Below are 19,847 nucleotides of genomic sequence, written 5' to 3'. Positions count from 1 at the left end.
GTAACACAATACCTAGGGCTGCTACACATATCTTACTTGAAAAGCGATGAAACTATGATTGCACTGTCTTTAAAAAATGTTAGGGATGTATCCCTCTATATGGGTATCTGTAGCGCAGGAATCCCTATTCCTCAAATTATTTTGTAGTCCTCAGCCTATTATGAGCCACAGTGGTACAGTGGTTAGAATGCAGTACTGCAGGCTACTCCTGCTGCCTGCTGGCTGCCTGCAATCTGGCAGTTCAAATCTCACCAGGCTCAAGGTTTACTTCCGCCCTCCATCCTTCCAAGATAGGTAAAAGGAGTAACCAGATTGTTAGGGGAAATGTGCTGACTTGGGGAATGATTAGCAAGAAGTTTAATTTTTAAAGTTGTGTTTATTTAGTCATTTATCTTTCAAGCCCACGTCGTGAAATCTTCAGATAAATTATTTCTTGGATCTAATGTGGCAATGTCAGAGCAATGAATGTTTATCATTAGATTTGAAAGGGACCTTGCAGGTCATCTAATCCAACCCCCTGCACAAGCAGGAGACCCAATACCACCCCAGTCAGATGGCAGTCCAATCTCTTTTTGAATGTGTTGAGTGTTGGGGCGTTCACAATCTCTGCTGGCAAGCTGTTCCACTGGCTGTGATCGCTCTCACCATCAGAAAGTTCTTCCTAATTTCCAGGTTGAATCTCCCCTTGGTCAGTTTCCATCCATTGCTCCTGATCTGGTCCTCTGGTACCCTGGAAAATAGTGTGACCTGCTCCTCTCTGTGGCAACCTCTTAAGTACCTGCATACTGCCATCATGCCCCCACCGGCCCTCCTTTTTGCTAGACCATCCATGTCCAGTTCCAGTAACCTCTCTTCGTATGTCTTGGTTTCCAATCCTTTCCTTTCTTTCTTTCTTTCTTTCTTTCTTTCTTTCTTTCTTTCTTTCTTCTTTCTTTCTTCATTTATTCATTCATTCAATTTTATGCCACCCTTCTCCCTAGACCCAGGGCAGCTTACAACATGTTAGCAATAGCACTTTTTTACAGAGCCAGCCTATTGCCCCCACAATCCGGGTCCTCATTTTACCCACCTTGGAAGGATGGAAGGCTGAGTCAACCTTGAGCCGGTGATGAGATTTGAACCGCTGACCTTCAGATCTACAGACAGCTTCAGTGGCCTGCAGTATAGATCTCTACCTGCTGTGCCACCCCGGCTCTATTTATTATTTTAGTAGTAGTAGTAGTAGTAGTAGTAGTAATAGTAATAGTAGTAGTTGTTATTATTATTATTATTATTATTAGATTTGTATGCCGCCCCATTATTATTATTATTATTATTATTATTATTATTATTATTATATAATAATAATAGAGGGGTGGCATACAAATCTAATAAATAATAACATTATTATCATTATCATTATCATTATCATTATCATTATCATTATCATTATCATTATCATTATCATTATCATTATCATTATCATTATCATTATCATTATCATTATCATTATCATTATCATTATCATTATCATTATCATTATTATTATTATTATTATTTAGATTTGTATGCCACCCCTCTCCGAAGACTCTTTTCTGTACTTTCTCTAGAGTTTCAATGTCCTTTTTGGAATGAGGTGACCAAAATTGAATGCAGTATTCAAGGTGTAGTCTGACTAAGACATTATAGAGTGGTATTAGTACCTCCCTAGTCTTGGAGTGTATCTTTCTGTTGATGAAGTTTAAGATTGGGTTGGCTTTTTAGCTGCCGTTGCACATTGCTGGCTCATATTTAGTTGGTTATCCACTAGATCGGGTGGACGAAATCGGGTAGGTTGACAAGCCTTCATATTTCAAACATCGTGAAGCATTGGATTGAAAAAGATGTAAACATAGAAACATAGAAGATTGATGGCAGAAAAAGACCTCATGGTCCATCTAGTCTGCTCTTATACTATTTCTTATATTTTATGTTTATGTACTACAATAAGGCATGAAAGAGGTCTCCAGACACCATAACTCAAGTAATAGAATCTGATATAAAACTGGCAGGCCTCCAAATTGAGGCAGGTGTTTCATTTGGCAGCAGTTCAAGTGGCCTCCAGCCACCAACAAAGCTTTCAGGTAAAACCAGGAAGCTACTCACCTCAATATGCCCTATTCTGGTTCTATTTCAGGTACGTGCAAAGGGTTGCCAGATGGCTGGCTCCTATCCAAACTAAGATGCTTTCACATCACATCATCTTCATGCGAGGAAAAAAAATGCATGTAGGGAAGAAAAAATAATTTTCATACCACTCGATTACCTTTTCTGAGTCTATAGAATGGTTGAATTCATGATTAGTAACATTGATGTCTCCTAGGGCGGGAAGCTGAGATCTGGGGGTAAGAAAGAAAAATATGGAATTATTGCGGATTATAGATGGCTTATAACAGGATGAGATTGAATAGGTGGGTGGAGATAGATGTCCATCTTTGATTTTGCTTCACATAATTCAATCACATTTTCAACTCAAGGGGCAAGGGCTCTAAAAGCAAATGTAACATGCATTATTTTTGCAAACTACTTTCCTTGATACAATTCATTTTTATATGTAATTTTTCATGTTGAAAAGACTTTAGTAGTATAAGAAGTTGGATGCAGGTAACTACTAATTGCCAGATTTTCATCTTGCTCATTTCTCTGCATTATTTCTAATTTTTCATATTAGAACTACAGTGGTACTTCTACCTACAAACATCTCTACTTACGAACATTTGTATGCCACCCCGAGTCTTTGGAGAGGGGCAGCATACAAATCTAATAAAATATTATTATTATTATTATTATTATTATTATTATTATTATTATTATTATTATTATTATTAACATAGAAACGTAGAAGTCTGACGGCAGAAAAAGACCTCATGGTCCATCTAGTCTGCCCTTATACTATTTTCTGTATTTTATCTTAGGATGGATATATGTTTATCCCAGGCATGTTTAAATTCAGTTACTGTGGATTTATCTACCACGTCTGCTGGAAGTTTGTTCCAAGGATCTACTACTCTTTCAGTAAAATAATATTTTCTCATGTTGCTTTTGATCTTTCCCCCAACTAACTTCAGATTGTGTCCCCTTGTTCTTGTGTTCACTTTCCTATTAAAAACACTTCCGTCCTGAACCTTATTTAACCCTTTAATATATTTAAATGTTTCGATCCTGTCCCCCCTTTTCCTTCTGTCCTCCAGACTATACAGATTGAGTTCTTTAAATCTTTCCTGATACGTTTTATGCTTAAGACCTTCCACCATTCTTGTAGCCCATCTTTGGACCCGTTCAATTTTGTCAATATCTTTTTGTAGGTGAGGTCTCCAGAACTGAACACAGTATTCCAAATGTGGTCTCACCAGCATTCTATATAGCGGGATCATAATCTCCCTCTTCCTGCTTGTTATACCTCTAGCTGTGCAGCCAAGCATCCTACTTGCTTTCCCTACCGCCTGACTGCACTGTTCACCCATTTTGAGACTGTCAGAAATCACTACCCCTAAATCCTTTTCTTCTGAAGTATTTGCTAACACAGAACTGCCAATACAATACTCAGATTGAGGATTCCTTTTCCCCAAGTGCATTATTTTACATTTGGAAACATTAAACTGCAGTTTCCATATTATTATTATTATTATTATTATTATTATTATTATTATTATTATTATTATTTTCTCTATAAGAACTGCGTGTTCAAGATTTTTTTGCCTCTTCTCAAGAACCATTTTCCACTTACAAACCCAAGCCTTCGAAACTGTAACCGGGAAAGGCAGGGAGAAGCCTCTGTGGGGCCTCTTTAGGAATCTCCTGGGAGGAAACAGGGCCAGAAAAGGTGGGGAGAAGCCTCCATCGGACCCTCTAGGAATTTCTTGGGAGAAAACAGGGCATTATTTACTTTTACATTGATTCCTATGGGAAAAAATTGCTTCTTCTTACAAACTTTTCTACTTAAGAACCTGGTCATGGAACGAATTAAGTTCATAAGTAGAGGTACCACTGTATTTGTTTATTTATTAAATATGTTTACCGCTCATCTCGCTGCTATGTCCCTGTTTTGAATTTAGCTCTATCCATACCACATTGGCAGTAGCATCATGTTAAGTATTGTTTTAAATCAGATGTTTAAAGGAAATAAAGGAACATATCATGCATAATATAGCTAGCTGCACCTGTCAAATTTTATTTGGGATCTTAGGCTTGCCAGCACCTTCAGTAGCATTATCCTTAAGTTATCCAAACTAAACTGCAGTGAAATATACAATCTTACCTTGTAATGCATTGTGTCTGTTTCTAATTTTCAATTCTTGATTTCTCAATTAACCACATTGTTTTCGCTGTTTGGACTAAAAATCTTGGTATGCCACAAAACTGACAATTGTGTCTACTGTATACATTTCCAGGGTGAAACATTTTGCCATGCTGAAGATGTTCTAGTTATTTCATAAACCATTGTTTTTAGAGGCTGCTGCAACAGCACTTAATTCCTTATTGTGTCTGCATTCAGTGGAATGTGTTTGGGTTTGCATACCTCAACAATTGGGAGATTTGAAATTTCACAAGAGCCAAAATTCAATCAGGAAGTGAAATTATGTTACTGTTCTGAAAACGGCTGATTCTTCCAACGCAGGGGATCAACATTAGTTTTGCAGCTGCATTCAATAGTATTAGAACCAAATAGGATTTAAAATGCATTTGTAAATAGCTATGTTATCCTCTGTGGAATAATACATATTTTATTGTAAAACAGAGGAAGATTGCATATGGTTTCTCGTTTTCCCCAACTGTCATTTACTGTCAACATTTCCATCTTGTTGCAATCATGGGAGATGTGACTAGCAGAGTTCATTCTCCAACAGAGGAGAACATCTGTAGCTCAGGGTTGAATGGTTGAGCCCTTGATGCTCTCTAAGCTCGGTTGTTGGCTTGCAGAAGTAACATCATCAGTACATTGTGATACACTATTGACATCTGACTCTCTACTCCCTTGGTTATCATCAATGAAGAAAGTCTATAGTAATCATTTTGTGTGGAATGAAGGGGAGATATCATCAAGCTCATACATAGCAGATGGCAACTCCAAATCTCAACTAGCAAATGCTCTGTCCTACACATTGGGAAGAAGAATCTGAACTCCAAATACGAACTGAATAATCAAATTATCACAGATAATCCCCACTCGGTTAAAGACCTTGGTATACTAATAACAAAAGATTTAAGTGCCAAAGCCCACTGCAACAATATAGCCAAGAAGGCTTCGAGAGTTGTAAACCTAATCCTACGTAGCTTCTGCTCTGGCAATCTCACACTATTTACCAGAGCTTACAAAACTTTTGCCAGGCCCATCATCGAATACAGCTCATCCGTTTGGAACCCATATCGCATCTCAGACATTAACACCCTTGAAAATGTCCAAAGATACTTCACCAGAAGAGCCCTTCACTCTTCACTAGAATACCCTATGAGACTAGACTTTCAATCCTGGGCCTAGAAAGTTTAGAACTAAGACGCCTTAAACAATATCTAAGTATTGCCCACAAGATCATATGCTGTAACGTCCTGCCTGTTGGCGACCAGCTTCAACCACAACAACACAAGAGCACACAACGGATTTAAACTTAATATTAACCGCTCCAAACTTGACTGTAAAAAATATGACTTCAGTAACCGGGTTGTCGAAGCGTGGAACTCATTACCGGATTCCATAGTGTCATCCCCAAACCCCCAACACTTTACCCTTAGATTGTCCACGGTTGGCCTATCCAGATTCCTAAGAGGTCAGTAAGGGGCGAGTACAAGTGCACTAGAGTGCCTTCCGTCCCCTGTCCTATTGCTCTCCTATATCCCCTATACCTTTCTTCTATTCCTATATCTCTTCTTCTATTCTTTCATTGATATGTTCTATTACTATACCTTCTTTTCTATTATTTCTTAGATATATTTTACTATGAGTATCTCCTCTATAACCTTCATCATGTATTTTACTATGTGTATATAGATATATACCCACTAAAACCCTCATTTTGTTTTGGACAAAATAAATAAATAAATAAATAAATAGCATAGATAGCATGTTACAGAAAGGTGTTTTATTTATTTATTTTTAACTTTTTTTAATTGATTTTTTAAAAAACATAAACAAACACATATGAAAAGTAGACACATCATACAATACACCATACAAACAATTTACGGAAAGTTGTGCATTTTGAAATAAAGTTGTTTTTACATTGCCTTTTCTACATTGTCCTCTTTTATTTTGTCTTTTTTTTTTATTTGCATTTTTTTCTCTACCCATTTGTATAATTTCCCCACTATGGTATAATATTCATTTCCCTGTTTTTTTATGCAATTCCATTGTTGTTTTATTCATTTTTGCACATTCTAGTATCTTTCTGATTATCATCTGTTCTCTTGGTATATTTTCTTTTTTCCAATTTTGTGCAAAACTCAATGTTGCCGCTGTAAATACATGAATTATAAGATATAAATTTGCTATTTTAATGATGCCCACTGATAATACCTAGTAGGTATATTTCCAGTTTTAGTTCTAGTTCATAGGATTTCTTTCAACCAATTTCTAATCAAAGCCCAAAATGTTACTGCTTCTGGGCACATCCACCGCATATGGTAGTACATGCCATGTGGTGTTTTACATTTCCAACATTCTCTATTTAAATTATTGCAAATTTTTGCAAGTCTTGCCGGGGCATCTTATAACGATTTTCCTTATAAGGTATAGATATTGTCAGTTTGAAATTTAATTTCCAAAGTTGTTCCCAATCTTCTAGTTGTATATTGTAACCAAAGTTGGTCATCCATGCTATCATGTTTTCTTTCACAGATTCTTCTACAGTACATTCTCTATTTATTTTATTTATTTATCATTTATATTTATATGCTGCCCTCTCCAAAAAGGACTCAGGATGGCTAACAATAGTGTTATCCCTGTTTCACAAGTTCTGGTCTCCGAATTGAAAGTCAGTAATTGAATCTCAATGCAGAAAGATTCAGAACCAGCTGAAGGAAGGAAATACGTGTTCCATATAAGAAATGCACAATTTGATCCCAACAGCTGTAATGATGAAAGTCAACCAGAATAGTCTTTAAATAATTTAAATGTACCTGGATTTAAATGGTTTTTAAAGCCCTTCTGGTTGTCATAGATGAGAGATGTATTTGAAATCATTAAGAGGATATAACCACATGCATCAAATAGCATCATATACATGTGCTGTTCAGTCCCATTCAAAAACAAAATAAGACTTTTGCGTGTCAGAAACGGCTGCCTACAGTACATCTTAGCTACTCTAAATACTTTTTCAGCTTAAAAAGAGGATTTAAATGTTAAAAAAAGATTCAACAATAACAGCTTGTATTTATTCGTTTGTTGATTCCAGAAGTTTTAATTGGAAAACCACAGACATTTCAATGTCAGCTGGTGGAACCATGGGGGAGTGCCTTCTCTGTTGTGGCCCCAGTCCTCTGGAACCAACTTCCCCGAGATTTGTACCGCCCCACTCTCCTTGCCTTCTGAAAAGCACTTAAAACACATCTATGTCAGCAGGCCTGGGGCAGCTAAGCAATGGTCCTCCACCCCGGCCACTAGCGTGTATGAGTGATGATTGTGTGTTCTTTTATTGGGTCAATTTTTATTGTTACTATTTATGTGTTAAGTATTTTTAAACTTTTTACTATGTAAAAAGTCCTCGAGGAGAAAGGCGGCCTATAAATGTTTATTATTATTATTATTATTATTATTATTATTATTATTATTAACAAAAACAGTAATACGCAGCAAATGAGATTGATTGATATGCTGGATTTTGTATCACAATATCACAAGTCGAACACTTACCAAGCTTCTAGGACTGTGTGATATATTTTCATATGATGTGTGCAGATCCAAGTACAGTGGCCTTTTGCAACTGAGAGATCGTGATTTTATCAATGTTTATTGTTTTCAAATGCCGGCTGAGGTTTCTTGGAACAGCACCCTGTGTGCCAATTAGTACTGGGACCACCTGTACTGGTTTATGCCAGAGTCATTGTACAGTGTTCCCTCGATTTTCGCGGGGGATGCGTTCCGAGACCACCCGCAAAAGTTGAATTTCCGCAAAGTAGAGATGCGGAAGTAAATACACTATTTTTGGCTATGAACAGTATCACAAGCCTTCCCTTAACACTTTAAACCCCTAAATTGCAATTTCCCATTCCCTTAGCAACCATTTAGATTATTACTCACCATGTTTCTTTATTAAAGTTTATTTTAAAAAATATTTATTAAAGGTGGACGAAAGTTTGGTGATGATATATGACGTCATCGGGCAGGAAAAACCGTGGTATAGGGGAAAAAACCGCAAAGTATTTTTTAATTAACATTTTTGGAAAACTGTGGTATAGACTTTTCGCGAAGTTCGAACCCGCGAAAATCGAGGGAACACTGTAGTTCAATTTTAAGATCATGATATTGGCTAAGTTTTCCTTGTTTCTCATCAATTCAACTGTCACTTGGTATGGCAACATCAACGATCCACACTTTTTTTTATTTTCCACAATTGTGAGGTCTGGTGTATTGTGTTCCAAAACCTTCTCAGATTGAATTTGAAAGTCCCAAAGTATTTTGGAATGCTTGTTTTCAACTACTTTCTCAGGTTTATGATCCCACCAGTTCTTTACCACTGGTAGGTGGTAGTTGTAGCACAGGTTCCAATGAAGCATCTGAGCCACGTAGTTCTGCCTCTGTTTGTATTCTGCCTGTGTGATTTTCTTGCAGCCACCGAAAATGTGATCAACTGTTTCATTAGCTTCCTTGCAAAGTCTGCATTTTGGGTCATCAGCTGATTTTTCGATCTTGGCCATGATTGCATTTGTTCTGATTGCTTGGTCCTGGGCTGCAAGAATACAACCTTCTGTATTATTATTATTATTATTATTATTATTATTATTATTATTATTATTATTATTGTCATTATTATTGTCATTATTATTGTCATTATTATTGTCATTATTATTGTCATTATTATTGTCATTATTATTATTACTTCTGAATAATAATAATAATATATTGTTGTTATTATTATTATTATTCATTTTGTTAAAAAATATATTTTATTAAATTTTATTACAACAAACAAACAAAAAATACTTAAAGAAAAAGTGCCCAACACCAATAAACCCTACCACCATTTAGGGGGCTAAATTATTTGTAATAAGTTTCAATTTCTTCCTTAGCTCCGGTTTACATTTCTTTACATACAAAAAGTGATTGGAATTTATTTTTCACATTGTCGTCATAAATTCTACTTAAGATATAATTTTTCACCTTATTCCATCGTGCCATCAGCTTCTCCAATTTATTTTCATCAAAGTTATTTAATCTTATTTCCATAATTTCATAATTATTATTCAGAAGTAAAGTTCTGATCTCTGATTACAATTCAAGGTGTGTGATTCTAATATGTTGGGAGATTTTTTTTTAAAAAAAGAGGGAGTGAAATAGAGGAGGCTTTTACAAATTCAGAATTATCTATTTTAAAAAAATACATCCTGGCAAGCTTCCAGAAAACACTTATAAAATATAACCCTTTAAAAATATAAATTTGACCACCCACTGTCAAACTCTCTTCCCCACATTTATCTGCTAAATAATGGGAATTTTATCATGATACTCATCATTATTAAGTTTTCCGGTGTTGGACAGAAGGCAGAGGTCTGTCACAGCTTCTTTCTCTCTCATTTTTTTTCTGGTGCACGATAACAGAAGATCATGACATTTGGAACCAGTCCAGAAAAATTGTATGTATTTGTGCATTTAAAAAGTATTCGGCTTTGGTTTCCGTACTTGGAATTCCCCTTCCTAGTCATTTTCTTTTTCCATTTCTTTAATGCCTTATTGGTGACGCTAGGAGGGAAACAGGTCTGTTAATATTCTTTCAAATCCAAGCATTTATTTTTTTTAGCAAAGACAGATTGAAAATGTTTTCAAGACACAGAATATGGGTCCTAACGCACTCGGCATGGAAATGCACCATTTGTCTTGAAATCTAGATTAGTCAGCCAAGGAGAATGAAATAAAAACGGGATACAATGCAATACAATGCAGTGCACAGTCAGGCGGTAGGGAAAGCAAGTAGGATGCTTGGCTGCATAGCTAGAGGTATAACAAGCAGGAAGAGGGAGATTGTGATCCTGCTATATAGAATGCTGGTGAGACCACATTTGGAATACTGTGTTCAGTTCTGGAGACCTCACCTACAAAAAGATATTGACAAAATTGAACGGGTCCAAAGACGGGCTACAAGAATAGTGGAAGGTCTTAAGCATAAAACGTATCAGGAAAGACTTAATGAACTCAATCTGTATAGTCTGCAGGACAGAAGGAAAAGGGGGGACATGATCGAAACATTTAAATATATTAAAGAGTTAAATAAGGTCCAGGAGGGAAGTGTTTTTAATAGGAAAGTGAACACAAGAACAAGGGGACACAATCTGAAGTTAGTTGAGGGAAAGATCAAAAGCAACATGAGAAAATATTATTTCACTGAAAGAGTAGTAGATCCTTGGAACAAACTTCCAGCAGACGTGGTTGGTAAATTCACAGTAACTGAATTTAAACATGCCTGGGATAAACATATATCCATCCTAAGATAAAATACAGAAAATAGTATAAGGGCAGACTAGATGGACCAGGAGGTCTTTTTCTGCCGTCAGACTTCTATGTTTCTATGTTTCTATGTTTCTATGCACTTCAGTGTTGGAGGTAATATTCCTTCGGTTCAGTTCCAAATGGGGGAAAAGATACTGGATTCATGGAGGTTGCTTGCAAAGAAGGTTTAATGGTGGACAGGAGCACATGGCACAGGAGCACATGGCATGTACAGAAAAAGTGGATCACATGCTTCCAGATGTTGGATCCAGACGAAAAGGGGGAGGGATGCTGAGAACCTCATATATAAACTGAATAATCAAAATCTCACAGCCAACCCCCACTCAGTAAAAGACCTTGGAATACTAATATCAAATGACCTAAGTGCCAAAGCCCACTGCAACAATATCGCCAAAAAGGCTTCTAGAGTTGTTAACCTGATCCTACGCAGCTTCTGCTCCGGCAATCTCACACTACTCACCAGAGCCTACAAAACTTTTGCCAGACCCATCCTTCAATACAGTTCATCTGTCTGGAACCCATACCACATCTTGGACATCAACACTCTAGAAAATGTCCAAAGATACTTCACCAGAAGAGCCCTTCACTCCCCCACTCGAAACAGAATACCCTACAAAAACAGACTATCAATCCTAGGTCGAGAAAGCTTAGAACTACGACGCCTGAAACACGATCTAAGTATTGCCCACAAAATCATATGCTGCAACGTCCTGCCTGTCAATGACTACTTCAGCTTCAACCGCAACAACACAAGAGCACGCAACAAATTCAAACTTAATATTAATCGCTCCAAGCTTGACTGTGAAAAATATGACTTTAGCAATCGAGTTGTCGAAGTGTGGAACTCATTACCGGATTCAGTAGTGTGAACCCCTAACCCCTAATATTTCTCCCTTAGACTATCCACGATTGACCTCTCCAGGTTCCTAAGAGGTCAGTAAGGGGCGTGCACTAGCCTGCCTTTCATCCCCTGTCCAATTGTCTCTCCTTATCTCATATCTCATATATCTTTTCTTCCATCATATATCTTCTCCTCTATTTTTATATCTTCTCTTTATATATAATACTTCATGTCTATTCTCTTCAATATGTATTGTGTATTGGACAAAATAAATAAATAAATAAATAAAAATAAATAAATAAAAATAAATAAAATAAATTTACTTGTTTTATGCTCGCTCTCTCTCCCGCCAGTGAAGGACTGCAATTTTTTTTTACTATCACACTATGACCATGGCTTATTGTGTGGGTGCAGCTTGATGGTCCTGTGACTATGTAGGAGTGGCTTGCCGGCCATGGGACCAGGTGACTGGGGGGTGGCTTAAAGGTCATGTGACTGGGTGGGAGTGGCTTACCAACCAAGATAAGTTTTCAAATAGGTGCTTGGGCTCGTTTTCAATTGTTTAAGTCACATTATTTGAAGAGCCACAAAAAGGACAAATGGTAGACAGCATTGTTTTTTGAGGAGCAATATACTAATAACATAACGCACAAATATCTTTTACCCACAAAATTAATAAACATAACCAAACTAAGTTCTCACAATATATATCCCTGCTAGCTTGCAGGTACTACCCCCCCCTTTTTTATTACCTCATCTAAAATCTTTACTATATTACCTATCTATCAATGCATATAGCAAAGCACTACTTTATTCTTAAATTACTATATTTTATAGATATAAGACTATGTAAATATGAATATTGAATACAAAATAATTATCTATAGATAAATGTTTGAAATGAATATACAACAATATATATATGCTACTGTATAAGAAGATTGCTTGCCTCATGCCCCTCCTATCTTTCTTTTTGTATTCCCATCCCCTTTCCCCATTCTTAATAAATTAATAAAGTATATTTTTTTAAAAAAAGACTGGGTCTTTCTCCTTGCCTAAAATCATGTTTCTGGGGATATTCTATATAATCTGCCTTTTTAATACTTCCTAGGATATTTCATTTTTCTAGGAGAGGGGTGGGTGCTAACTTTCTAGAACAGTACAGCATAGAACAGCACAGTACAACACAACATAACACAACAAAATATAGTGACATGGTGGAATCTCCAGTTAGATTGAAGGAAGTTGTTCAGAGGGGTTGAGCTTAGAGTCCTTGCACTGCAGAAAGCAACACACCACTCCCAGAATCCCTGAAGCCTTCTCTGACCCTTTCCAAACAGATGCAGTTAATCTGGTGAGATTTTTGTAGCCTAAGTGTCTAGCAATAAAATTTCTCCTTCAGACTATTCCCAAGTGATTCTGGCTGCTTGTGGCTGACAGGAATGTCAGCTGGAACTTCATTTGTGGTACCCCGGAGAGAGGATATTCAACAATACTCAGTGAGTAACGCTAATCAAATTAGAATGGCATCATAAAATCATGTAAGCAGAAAATTGCTATTTAAATATCAGTAATCAAAAGCATCTCTTGGATCAGACAAGTGATATCAGTGAGAAAGGAGAGGTCTAGTCCCTTCTAAGTCTGCTGGAGGGTTATTGGGGTTTTTTTTTTTGCTCCAAAATATATTTTGGGATTCTTTGATTAGAAAGAGTGATGGGCTCCTACGGTACGGTCAGGTATGCAGAACCAGTAGAAAAGTTTTGAATTTTTTTCTTTTTTCCCCTTCTGGGCTCTGGGTATGTTTTGCCTATCACAGTAAATGAGGTTGAATGTGTATAATATGTATGTAAGCATATGGCATATATACACTGTTCTGCCGGCATGTTTCAACTGCCCGTAATTACAGGGTAATTGGTCCAGGAAGACACACACCACACGATAAAAGGAAAACCCAAAAGTTTTTATAAACAGAAAAACAGAAACAGCTCCCTTTTTAAATGTCAAAGGGATTTTCTTGTACACCCAAGGCACAGGTTAAATGCAATCCAATTGCTCACCCAATAACTGGGAAATTCCCATTCTAAAGTACAGAGAGTCCACACACAATCTTGAACAGCACAAAAATCAGGATCTTGACGAAACAAGGAATCAGATAAAGTGCCATGAGGCTAAAACACCAGGCTGCACTTTTATCTGCAGCACTAATTACAGCAGCCCCACCCAACCACAGGTGGCCTCATTTTCTCTTGTAATAATCCTTCAGTTGTTGTCTCCTATGCATCACTCTACGCATGCGTGGATGTGTTATTAATTCTTGTTCAGAATCCAGGGATGATATAGATGATTGATCTCCTCCTGGGCTGTCTGCCAAACTCCTGTCTTCCCTGTCACTCACGTTTCCTTGGTCAGAGGAGGCTTCGTCGGCAGATTCCATCGGGAGCAAAACAGGCCTATGGCATGTGGATGTTTCCCCCACATTCACCTGCACATTCCTTGGGGCAGGAGCTGGGCCAGAGCTAACCACAACATATACATAGAATTAAACAGTATATTTTGGATGTTCAGGAGTAGTAAATAGGGAAATTGTATCACTTTGTGGTAAAGAGAGGCAAGGCATCCTAACCCAATTTGAGTGACATCAAGTTGGCTACCTTTAATCCAGTGACATCACCTTTAAGCCACACCCAGTCACATGATCATCAAGCCACTCCCACCTGGTCACATGGCTGGCAAACCACACCCACAGTGGGGGTAGTAAATTTTTTTTGCAGCCCTTCACTGATTAGAAAGGTTTGCAAACATTGGTGAAACTCACCCCCCCCCCCAAAAAAAAAATAAACTACTGTCATAATATTACAGCAAATATGTTGCAAACTGTTTCTCTAAGTTGCAGCCCATTTCTTTCAAAGAACGGAATACTGTAGTGAAATTCTCACAAATAGATTATGGTCTTCTTATATTTTTGTAGCTCTTAAGTAGTCCAAGGATTTCTTTCTTTCTTTTTTAAAATGCCCTTATCTTTTAAAACACAATATTCCTTTCAGGGATCTGTAATACATTTCCATTAAATCCCAAAGAAAGATATGAAAAGGAAACTCCTCCCAGGGGCCTTTTTTCAATACAAGCAACCTGGGAGGTTTCAGAATTATTGGAAAAGGGAGAAAAAATAATAATAACCTGGACTCTGCAGCCGTCTGGATTCAAGGGGGAAAAGCTGATTTGGAACATGCGTGGGTGTGCTGATTTTAGCCGTCTTTTCCTGGGATTGTGCTGATGTTTCTGTGCTCTACATCAGTGTTTTTCAACCAGTGTGCCATGGCACACTAGTGTGCCGCGAGACATGGTCAGGTGTGCCGCGAAGAAGGAAGCTCAGGTTCAGGTCTCGCAACTTTTTGTTGAGAGAGTGAGAGTGAGAAAGAGAGAGAGAAAGAAAGAGAGAAAGAGAGAGAGAGAAAGAGAGAGAAAGAAAGCAAGAGAGTGAGAGAGAGAGAAACAAAAGAGAGAAAGAGTGAGAAAGAAAGAGTGTGAGAGAAAGAAGGCAAGAGAGAGAGAAAGAAAGAGAAAGAAAGCAAGAGAGAGAGAGAAAAGGAGTGGAAGGGAGAGAGAGAGAGAGAAATGAGCAAAAAGGGGAGGAAGAAAGAGAAATGAGAAAATGATTGAGACAGAGAATGAGAGTAAAGAGAGAGAAACAAGAGAGAGAGAGAAGTGACTCTTGATTTAAAGCATATGATAAAAAGCACCCAAAGAATAAGAGAGAGAAAAAACCAGCCCTCACCTGTTTTTGGAAATGGTTCAAGAGTGTGTATACACACACACACACACAAGGGTGGGGAGGAGACAGGGATGGAAAAAGAGAGGAGAGTGTCTTAGGGTGTCATTTTGTGTCATTTTGGTTGGTGGTGTGCCCCAGGATTTTGTAAATATAAAAAATGTGCCACCGCTCAAAAAAGGTTGAAAATCACTGTTCTATATCATATTTTCCCTTTCTAACATAGCCCTAGAAATAGACCAGGAACTGCTACCTCCAGCATCTCCAATAAGGAAGTGAGCAAAAAACAAATCCATGGGTGATTTCCTAGTAATTTCTAATTTTAATAAGCATAATTTCTTCTAAAGTTTCTCCTCATGCAAACAAAATTATGTTTTACCTGCAAATAATGGGAGGTGGGGTTTTGGAATCACAATAATACATACACTAACAACTGTTTTAAACTTAACATAAATCATTCTAAACTTGATTTAAAAAAATAGAATTTCTCTAACAGCATTATCAAAGTTTGGAATGCTTTACCTGATTCAGTTGTTTCAGTTACAATTTTTCAGAGTTTCATTCACATATTGACTTCATACTTAAGTGGTTAGCAGAGGGGGTCTATATAAGTGCACTAATGTGCCTATCGTCCCTGTCACTGTATTTTTATTCTTTTATTCTTTTTCTAGTTTTTGTTTGACAAATTCTCAATAATAATTATTTTATTTTATTCACGAAAAAACAGTAATACACAGCAAATGAGATTGATATGCTGGATTTTGTATCACAATATCACAAGTTGAACACTTCCCAAGCATCTAGGACTGTGTGATGTACAGTATTTGTATGATGCACGCAGATCCAAATTGCCTTTTGCAATTGACAGATCATAATTTTGCCAATGTTTATTGTTTTCAAATGCTACCTGAGGTCTTTTGGCACAGCACCCAGTGTGCCAATTACTACTGGGACCACCTGTACTGGTTTATGCCAGAGTCATTATAGTTCAATTTTAAGATCCTGATATCAGCTAAGTTTTTCTTGTTGTTTTTCATCAATGCGACTGTCACTTGGTATGGTGACATTAATCAGCCAAACTTTTTTCTTTTCCACAATCGTGAGGTCCGGTGTATTGTGTTTCAAAACCCTGTCAGTTTGAATTCAAAAGTCCCAAAATATTTTAGCATGTTTATTTTCAACTTCTTTTTCAGGTTTATGATCCCACCAGTTCTTTACCACTGGTAGGTGGTACTTGTGGCACAGGTTCCAATGAAGCATCTGGGCCATGTAGTTGTGCCTCTGTTTGTAGTCCATCTGTGCGATTTTCTTGCAGCCGCTGAGGATGTGATCCATTGTTTCATCTGCTTCCTTGCAAAATAACAACAACAACAATAATAATAATAACCTTCCTAAGATGAAAGTAGAACTCAATGTCTCCCAGAACCTTAACCACTACAACAAACTGACTTCCTCTACTTAATCTTAAATTAGATATACAGTGTTCCCTCGATTTCCGCGGGGGATGCGTTCCGAGACCGCCCGCAAAAGTCAAATTTCTGCGAAGTAGAGATGCGGAAGTAAATACACCATTTTTGGCTATGGACAGTATCACAAGCCTTCCCTTAACACTTTAAACCCCTAAATTACCATTTCCCATTCATTTAACCATTTACTCACCATTATTACTGGTACCACTGAATAAGGCACTTAGTGATCTTGATATTTATAAACATCATTATTTATTAACAATAATTATTTTTTTTGTTATTTATTTGCAAAAATTATTAGTTTGGCGATGACGTAGGATGTCATCGGATGGGAAAAACCGTGGTATAGAAAAAAACCGCAAAGTATTTTTTAATTAATATTTTTTGAAAACCCGGGGTATAGGCTATTCGCGAAGTTCGAACCCGCAAAAATCGAGGGAACACTGTATTGTACTCAGGGGTGGGCTACTGCCCAGATGGGGGAAACGCAGTGGGGTAGGGAAAATGGAGCTCCACCCCAGAGCACCCAATTTGCACTGAAAGATGTTGAAAGAAAATGCAGGGCGTCCTGCACAAGTCCCACCCACAGTGTAGTAGTATAAATTTTGGTAGCCCTTCACTGGATATACTGTATCTTAATACAACTTTGGTGCACTGAGCTCAATGAACAGGCAATATATGTAGAAGCTGAATAATTCATCCCAACCAATGCTGATGATATCACTGCTGTAGGCCCCCAAAGACCAAATTTACCTATTACTTTTCTGCTCCATCCTGGTTTGTTTCCGTAATTGTTTCTCCTACAGTATTTGATCTTAGTTGGCTATTTCTCACTGGCATGTCATGAGATGAAGTTGCAGCTCCTGAACAATAAACATGCATGTGTAAACCCAGCCTTTGATTCACTTTATATAGGCTAGCAAAAACAGCATCCGTCAAAGTTGTATATTAGACACAAACAGAGAATAGGTATCATTTTATGGCAGATCTCTCAACAACCTGTGATAGATGTGGAAGAATTTCTATCTCCTGATTTTTTTGTGTATGTAATAACAGTAGTAGCTTTTTAATACCATAAATTATATTGTTAAAATGAAGCAGGCAATGATCTCCATTCATTTAAAGTAGTCCATTAAATGAATGGAGGCACTAAATGTATTTCTTAATTCAGGATTATCAGCTCTACATATACAGTGATCCCTCGTTTTTTGCGGGGAATGTGTTCCAAGACCACCTGTAAAAAATGAATTTCCTTGAAGTAGAGGAAATATATTTTTTAATGTATTTAATGAGAATTTGGACTTTTAAAACCCAGCCTTTGCATTAAACAGTCATTCTATAATGTTTCTCAGCTGGAACTACATATGATATCCCACCAGTTTCTTTAATAGAGCACAGTAGTACTGTAGAGGAATTTTATGAATTTTTAATGGATTTAAAATTTTCAATGGATTTAATGGATTTAAGCCCCCTTTGAAAACCCATGAAGTAGCAAATCCGCAAAAGTTGAACCACGAAGTAGCGAGGGATTACTGTACATCTTTTGAATCAGGCGCTGATTGAAGGATATTGGAGTTCTCTTAAAAGGCAATTCAATACCACAAGGTTGGAATCTTCCCCGTTAATCTAAATAAAAGGCAATAGTATGATCAAATCTAGATGCTAGTTCTCCAACTTTAAGCATCAAGTCTTGCCAAATAACAGGTAAAGATGAACAAGAATGAGTAGTAGATATTGATGTACGTGACTCTGGTTAAAGTGATAAAACTCACAACTTTGGCCCATAAAAAATGGTTTTAGGAAATGTTTATATGGGGAAGAATGTCATGGTCTTGTATGGGCAAGAGTGCTCATGAAAATAAAGTAATCATGAGTCAAAAAATAAGATTTGCAGCATTTAGACAAAAGATGTGCTTATTTTGATGTTTGTCAGTCCAACCAATGTTCGTATGGGATTGGTTTATGGGGGGAAAAAAATCAGGAAGAGTCTGTAATAAACATGAAGTTAATTTCTTCTTTGCCTAAGTACCCTGTTTATTTTATGCTTAGATTCATAGTCCCTAAATTAAATCACAAATAGAACAAATGAAACCAAATCCATTGGGAGTTTGGAAAAACTGTAAATTTGTATCCTGATTTATGGATATGTTTGCTTCCCTCTCCCCCCTCCACTCCTCCACCCTCTTCCTCCCTCCCTCCCTGCGTCTCTTTCACACACACACACACACACACACACGGGGGGGGGAGAGAGAGAGAGAGAGAGAGAGAGAGAGAGAGAGAGAGAGAGCTCTCCTACCTGTCCATCTTATCTCAAACAGATCTCTTCTAAAGGATCTACAAAGAGAAATGACCTTTCCCCCCAACAAGAATTTACTAAATTTTTATGGTCAGGAAACAGGGTAGACTGACTAAATTTGCTTGATTTGTGTCTGTAATTTCCCACTGCAAAGCAATTTCAGATAAACTGCAAATGGACACTGTTTTTGACTCCTTGAGGTTGTTCTCCTTTCACATCTATCCAGAGTTGCTGGCAATTTGCTCACCTCCACCCTTTGCCTTAACCTTCTAGTGAGTAGAAGATTCTGTCTCCATCGCTGCCGAATTTCCCAACCTTTCTCTATGCCAGATTAGATGAAGGATGGTTACCCTTGAAAATTCCAAATGCAAGCTATATGCCACATAAAGAGCCGGGGGGGGGGGTGCAGCAGGTAGAGTGCTGTACTGCAGGCCACTGAAGCTGACTGTAGATCTGCAGGTCAGCGGTTCAAATCTCATCACCGGCTCAAGGTTGACTTAGCCTTCCATCCTTCCGAGGTGGGTAAAATGAGGACCCAGATTGTGGGGGAAATAGCCTAGCTCTGTTAAAAAGAAAGTGCTATTGCTAACATGTTGTAAGCCGCCCTGAGTCTAAGGAGAAGGGCGGCATAAAAATCGAATAAATAAAATAAAAAATAAAATAAATAAAGGGTATCAGATCTTTCCTAAAGTCAAACAAAAAAGGAAACTCAACAAAGATTTGAACTTTCAGTCAAAGGTTATCAGATGCATTTCCAAGATGGATCTGTCCATCCGTCTATCCGTCCATCCATGAAA

The sequence above is a fragment of the Erythrolamprus reginae genome, chromosome 9 (genome assembly GCF_031021105.1).
Source record: "Erythrolamprus reginae isolate rEryReg1 chromosome 9, rEryReg1.hap1, whole genome shotgun sequence".
NCBI classification, from domain to species: Eukaryota; Metazoa; Chordata; class Lepidosauria; order Squamata; family Dipsadidae; genus Erythrolamprus; species Erythrolamprus reginae.
The sequence above is the reverse complement of the archived record's forward strand: the minus strand, read 5'-3'. Positions refer to the sequence as shown.